Raw genomic sequence first — 7,536 nt, 5'->3', positions numbered from 1 at the left:
ACCGAAAATAATGGCTTCGAGGTTTCACTTGCTTAAATATGAAAGGAGGAGGAAGAGAAATACGAAGACGAAGACGAATATGAAGTCATCGACTGATGAATCAGTTTCTACAGTTGTCGTCGAAGCTACTGATATTGCTGTAGGTACTACACATGTTGATGATAATTTACCACCACCTCCCCCCCCAAAAAAAAACCAATATTATTGCTACATCTACTACACCAGTCGATGAAGATTTACCACCACCCCACTAGAAACCACTGATATTGCTACATCTATTACACCAGTCGATGAAGAGTTACCACCATCTCCCCCAAAAACCAAAACCATCAAAAAAAAGGAAAGTGACATTTCTAACAAGATCATCCCCTCATGGCCTTTATCACATGATTCCTAAATTGAGCTGTCGAAACTAGGGGCATTTGCGGAAGATAAAAACAAGATAGACCCCTGAATTTTTCTCTTGCCAAGCGAACTAATGAGCGAGTGCAAGAAATAAGTAGGGATGCGGGAAAATACGTTTCTCCCCAATGATTGTCTCTTTACGAACCAATGTAACTAGTGGAATCCGAGTAAAGCGCTTCGCAAACGGATCTACCTTGAGCCTAGACAAAAGCTTAAACTACTGATGTTTAAGAGGGAGCTCATAAAAAGATGAATGCCCAAACTCGGAACCATGTCATCAACAAAGGCGATGTCTCGTCTCAATTGGAGGTAAAGTGCCAAAGATCTAAGACCTCAAGAAAAGTAAAATCAATTAAACAAAGACTGTGTTAGTTGAGATATGAAATACAATACTGTTGTTCATTTAGATTCTATCTAATTGCTAGGCAAGAACAAAGTGTTTGAATCTATCAGATATACCTCGGTCACAAAGAAAAGAGGCCGGAGAAAATAGAATAATACTCGTAGAGGTTGAGATATTGAAATCACCATTTGTTGTTCATCTAGACTCTTGTCTAAATTGCCAATGCAAGAACAAGAATGTACCGATTCTATTAAATATACCATGAGTATAAAAGAGCCTAAGGCCATAGAATCTTAAACACACTAACCTCCAAATTTGAGAAGCGAGACTCAACCTCATGACGCATGGTTGAAAGATTAAGCATTCGAGCGAATGAATCCCTTGAAAAACTCAGGGAAAAACGTCTCGGCGAAAGATAGGTCCCTAAAAGTGACAACATGAATCTCGAAAAACATCGGTTACATGTAGTTTCCTCTCGACACACTCTAAGGAAGAAAGTATGGAACCTATTCTTGAAAGTATTTCAAGACCGTTGAAGAAGACGCTAGTGCTTTGAAAATTAAGGAAGTCTAACTTCGAACTTAAATCACTAATCAGAGTTGTGATTAAAAAGTATTTCGCTAAACTAACCAGCGATACTTAAATCTATATGATCACTAAGCATAATTGTGATTAAAAAGTGTTCCTCTAAACTAACCAGCGGCACTTAAATCTATATAATCACTAAGCAGAATTGTGATTAAATAGTATTAGCTAAACTGACCAGCGATACTTAAATCTATATGATCACTAAGAAGAATTGTGATTAAAAAGTGTTTCGCTAAATTGACCAACGACACTTAAACATATATAATCACTAAGCAGAATTGTGATTAAATAGTATTCGCTAAACTGACCAGCGATACTCAAATCTTTATAATCAATAAGAAGAATTGTGATTAAAAAGTACTTCGCTAAACTGGCCAGCGATACTTAAATCTATATGATCACTAAGTAGAATTGTGATTAAAAAGTGTTTCGCTAAACTGACCAGCGACACTTAAATCTTTTTAATCACTAAGCAGAATTGTGATTAAATAGTATTCGCTAAACTGACCAGCGATACTTAAATCTATATGATCACTAAGCAAAATTGTGATTAAAAAGTGTTTCGCTAAACTGACCAGCGGCACTTAAATCTATATAATCACTAAGTAGAATTGTGATTAAATAGTATTCGCTAAACTGACCAGCGATACTTAAATATATATGATCACTAAGCAGAATTGTGATTAAAAAGTGTTTCGCGAAATTGACCATCGACACTTAAATCTATATAATCACTAAGCAAAATTGTGATTAAATAGTATTCGCTAAACTGACTAGTGACATTTAAATCTATATAATCACTAAGCATAATTGTGATTAAATAGTATTTCGCTAAACTGACCAGCGATACTTAAATCTATATAATCACTAAGCAGAATTGTGATTAAATAGTATTTCGCAAAACTAACCAGCAACACTTAGATTTATAACAATCACTAAGTAGAATTGTGATTACATAGTATTCGCTAAACTGACCAGCGACACTTAAATCTATATAATCACTAAGCAGAATTGTGATTTAATAGTATTTCGCTAAACTGACCAGCGATTCTTAAATCTATATAATCACTAAGCAGAATTGTGATTAAATAGTATTTCGATAAACTAACCAGCGACATTTAAATCTATATAATCACTAAGAAAAATTGTGATTAAATAGTATTTCGCTAAACTGACCAGCGACACTTAAATCTATATAATCACTAAGCAGAATTGTGATTAAATAGTATTTCGCTAAACTGACCCGCGATACTTAGATTTATAATAATCACTAAGCAGAATTGTGATTAAATAGAATTTTGCTAAACTGACCAGCGATACTTAAATCTACCTAATCACTAAGTAGAATTGTGATTAAATAGTATTTCGCTAAACTGACCAGCGATACTTAAATCTATATAATCACTAAGTAGAATTGTGATTAAAAAAGTAATTTGCTAAACTGACTAGTGATACTTAAATCTATATATAATCACTAAGCAGAATTGTGACTAAATAGTATTTCGCTAAATTGACCAGCGACACTCAAATCTATATAATCACTAAGCAGAATTGTGATTAAATAGTATTTCTCCAAACTGGCCATCGGTACTTAAATCTATATAATCACTAAGTAGAATTGTGATTAAATAGTATTCTGCTAAAAAAAACACAATCAGCAAACTGAGTCAAGATGTGTACTCATGTACAATCCAAAGACTAGGCGAGGTGTATAGAAATATGGTCGAAACCACCCGGCTCGATCTACATGATCGATAAACCAGGAGCGATGCATATTCTAAACAGAGTTGAATCGTCAACGAGTGGATGGTAAATTACACGGTTCTCTCGAGAGACTCGTCAGGTTTGTTCTCATTTCATTCAAGGAACCCAAAAATAAACTATAAATTTGGGTGTTTTTAAAATGTAGTGTCTATTTTCAAGCTTGGACATGCATTTTTCTAAACCGAGTGTTTTCTACAAATTTTGTCCAAGAGGGGCATTCTGTAGACACTCATTTTTTACCCCGCCAATTTTATAGTTTATACTTATAATAAATCCGAGCCTATACAAGTTTCACAAATTCATTCACGGGTTTATTGCACGATTTATTTTAAAGACGATTATTTTTAGATCAATTGAGTTTCGAAAATAATTGATTTTGAATTTTTAATAAGTTAAGGTAGTAATTTGTCTATGTTACAACACTTAGGGAAGTTATTATACTTAGAATATTTAGGGTTTTATTTAATTAATTACCTTGAGTATTTAAAATATATATTTTACAAAATATGTATTAACGTTTTTTATAAAAGTTTGTTAGATTAGGTTGTTAGATTAAGTTTTGCAATTTTATTTTTTAAGTTAGTTAGAATTTTATTATAATTATATTTGTTCCTTAGACATAAGAATAATTAATAATAATAATAATAAAATTGATTTATTTAATTGTTTGTTTTAATTTTATTTCTTTTGTAGGATAAAAGGATAACGATGCAAAAAAAACTAACAGAAGAACGTGAAATCTCTTCACAACCGTGAGTTAAAAAAAAGATGAAGGAAGAAGTGTCGTCAAAGAGAGAAAATGATGATTCAAAAAAAAATGCAAGAAAGAAAGATTCAACCGTTAGCATGAAGGCTTGGTCATTATTTTTTAATTAAAAATTAAAATGACCAAGTATTCAATCATTGTTATTAAAAGCTTAAATCCCATTTGATGAAAACTTGACATTAAGTGACATTCAAGTGGAGATTCAAGTGGAGATTGATCCATTATTTTAAATATTTGTAAATGTTTGAAATAGTTGTTCTTTCCATCGGTCAAGTGTGTTAAATGGGCCTTTGAGCCATAGGGTTTCATAGCTTTGCCTATAAATACCCCTCTTAACACCCTAGCAAAGGGTTCTGGGCTCTCTCTTTTTCACATTCACGTGACCTTCTTCTTTTAAAAAAAACTCTTTTTCATTCTCTCATATTCCGGGAAATTTGACGAAATAACCCTGATAATAGGCTTATTTTCAAATTTAGCATAGGCATGATAAATTTTGCAAAATCAACCTTTTGCCATGGGTAAAAGACAATTTTACCCTTAATTAAAATTTTGGGTTATTTCTTTTTCTTTTCCTCTCTCTCTCCTCATTCCTTTTCTGTTTCTCCTTGACTGACCATTTGGTTTTCTTTCTCTCATTTCAGTTTCTCCTCCGACGATCCAAGCGAAGCAACGAAACGAAGGAAGCCAATCGATCAACTCCCCGAGGCAATGCCGGAATGCCTTCATCATTTCAGGTGAGTTATGCCCGTTTTTTCATCGATTTCCTGGCATGTATGTTGAACAGAAGATTGGTTTAGAGTTTAGGGTTTGGTTTAAGATTTTAAATGGTGGCTGAATGATTTTAGGGTGGCTGAATGATTTAGGGTTTAATATGCATCTGTCGTAGGCGTCGCAGGCAAAAATGCATCTGTCGCAGGCGAAAATGCATCTGTCGTAGGCGAAAATGCATTTGTCGCCTGCGAATATGCATCTGTCGCCTGCGAAAATTGCGCATCTACACTTACGCAAATTGCATTTGCATGTGTTGGGTTCTTGTTGTTGAGCAAAAAATGAGGTGAAATGTTATTTTCCTTTGTGTTTTGTAAGATAAAGTATCATTTTTTTCTTTGTTTTTTTTCTTCAAGGAAAGTGAACCCTGCTTCCCTAAAGAAGTACAGTGATACGGGGGAGAAATGTCTAGCGGAGCATGGGGTTGACAGTCCGTCAATGGGAGATGTTTTGTGGAATTTGGAGTATGCTCTCTAGCTTGAGGAAACTTCATCGACTCCGACAGAACCGAAAGACAACAGCACGAACCATATTCAAGGAATTACATTGAATCCTCCACCTATGGAGGCGTTTGATAACAGCAGCGCAAGTAGGGTGGAGGGTGCGAGTTATGGGGAGAAAGATATGGCGACAAGTGCTGTTTTCTCGCAGCTAGTAAATCCTCGTGAAAGATAAAGGTTTTTGCTCGTGAGAATTGGGTGCATTTATACTTAAAATTTGTTCTTTCTTTCTTATCCTTTGGTGATAATAATATCTTAGTTGATCACTGAAAATCATATATATATATATATATATATATATTGAATCTATGTCTCTTCTATGTACATTATTTAGAGAAATCTTGTCAGTTGAACTAGCTCCATAAAAGTTCACAATTAATCTAATACTCCATAAGTTCAGTCATTCTACAATTGTTGCATTATGTGTTGACTCACTTCTTTGGAATCAGATAAATCTGGATTTTAATCTATGATGGAAACTAGATTAAACAAAGGTATTAAACAAACTCGTAAAAGATGTTTAAAAGAAAAATATGATTAAAACAATATGACATGAGTAGAACACAGTAGAAGAATTTGGATGCATCTTTTTTCTTTTGGATTTATAATCGATCTTTCTTTTGTCTTCATACTTTTTTTTAATATAATCATCATTTAACATAAATTAAACTTAATATGTCTCTATTTTTTTGGTAACTTACTCAAATAATATAATATATGTTTTATTTATTTGATAATTTATTTTAACAAAAATCTCAAGATCTTAATAAAGTCCAAGACAAACACAAGTTACATCCCACAACATAATTAACAAAAATAGAACAAAGTTGACATAATTCATCATCTTCCCACGACAGAATACAAACGAGATGAAGCTACTTGACTTTCTTCTTCTCCTTGATTGACGATGAAGATGATACAACACCAATTCTGTAGGGGTCACTGCTGAATAATGGCGAAAAAATCCATCTCCAGACACACCAACACATTTTGATACGCCTCTTCAATTTGCTCCACATCAATCCAAATATGATGAGATTTTATTACCCCCATGAAGCTACAATCTCAAGCACAATCCCCTGTTTTTTTTTACACAATAAATTGAATGATTCACAAGTATAATGATTTGGATCCATATTTAAACGGAAGGTTAGAATATTACCTGCCAGAAACAGAAGAAGACAATTCCCTTGATGCACAAGAATTTCGCTAGAGGGCTGTGTGGTTTCAATTCTTTATCAAACACATGGTAAAAGATCACAAGAAAATACAAGGCAAGGGAGACTGAAACGTTTAAGATAATAGTGAATGTCCAGTTGATCCAACTCAGATATATTCCCATTCTTTGAAGAACTATCATCAAGATTGAACATACAGGTCGAATCACAACAAACTGCCATGTCCACTGCTTTAGAAGCTTTAGCGATTGGTGATTCAACCGAACTGTATGGGGCTGCAATCAGTATAAAAAGAACCACATCTTTAAAACATAGGAAACAAAATCCTCAAAAACTACACCAAAAAAACATGTTTTACCCACCTGAAAGAGAGTCATTGGAAACGAGTGGTGAATTTCTCTTCCTTTTACCCCATCTAGAACTATATTCTTGCTCAAGGATATGTTCCAAGTAGCTATACATCAATGCCATAAACTTAGCAATCACCTACATTTATAACAACAACAGAATAATCTCCCATTAGAATTACAAAACCCTTAAAAATGTTTGGTACTATATTTACCAAAGCTTCATAGCATTCCTTGATTTATTCAATAAAAGTAAAATAAGAACTGCTCCATGTAAAATGTAACAACCTAGTGTAGGATACAACAACATATAAAGGAGCCACAAGAATGATAACCAATATAACATTCTGTTCCTTTGGTTCCCTCCAGCATAATATATGTGTCAAGACTAATTTAACAGAAACCAACAGTGTAATCACCAAGCAACAAGTTGTTGCAATATAAGTCATTTGTAGTGGATGCATCTTTCCTTAATAACTGAGAACCTGCATTACAGATTTGAAACTTCAACCCTTAATAACTAGATTTGTTGTATTATTCACGCGATAGATTTCAGAAAATTTCATGAGATTCTAAATCTAGAAGTTAGAAAGAAAGGTGTATGATCAAAGTAACTAGGATTCCGAGTAGAATCGCGCAAGCAGCGAAGGTTGTGAACTCTGACAGGCAAAAAATGTATTTTTCGCAGACGATAGATGCATTTTTCGCAGGCGACAGATGCATTTTTCTCCTGCAACAGATGCATTTTTTGCCTGCGATAGATGCATATTCGTCTGCGACGTCTGCGACAGATGCATATTAAACCTTAAACCATTCATCCACCCCAAAAACGCTAAAACCCTAAACTATTATTCCATTTCAGTATTCATGCAAGGAA

General features: G+C 33.8%; 1 pseudogene; it reads right to left on the bottom strand.

The window, feature by feature from the left end:
* Window positions 1–6,073: 6,073 nt before the first annotated feature.
* Window positions 6,074–7,108, bottom strand: LOC124943530 (annotated as a pseudogene).
* Window positions 7,109–7,536: the final 428 nt, after the last annotated feature.

Source organism: Impatiens glandulifera, chromosome 6 (assembly GCF_907164915.1).
Source record: "Impatiens glandulifera chromosome 6, dImpGla2.1, whole genome shotgun sequence".
In the NCBI taxonomy this organism is placed as follows: Eukaryota; Viridiplantae; Streptophyta; class Magnoliopsida; order Ericales; family Balsaminaceae; genus Impatiens; species Impatiens glandulifera.
The sequence above is the reverse complement of the archived record's forward strand: the minus strand, read 5'-3'. Positions and strand labels throughout refer to the sequence as shown.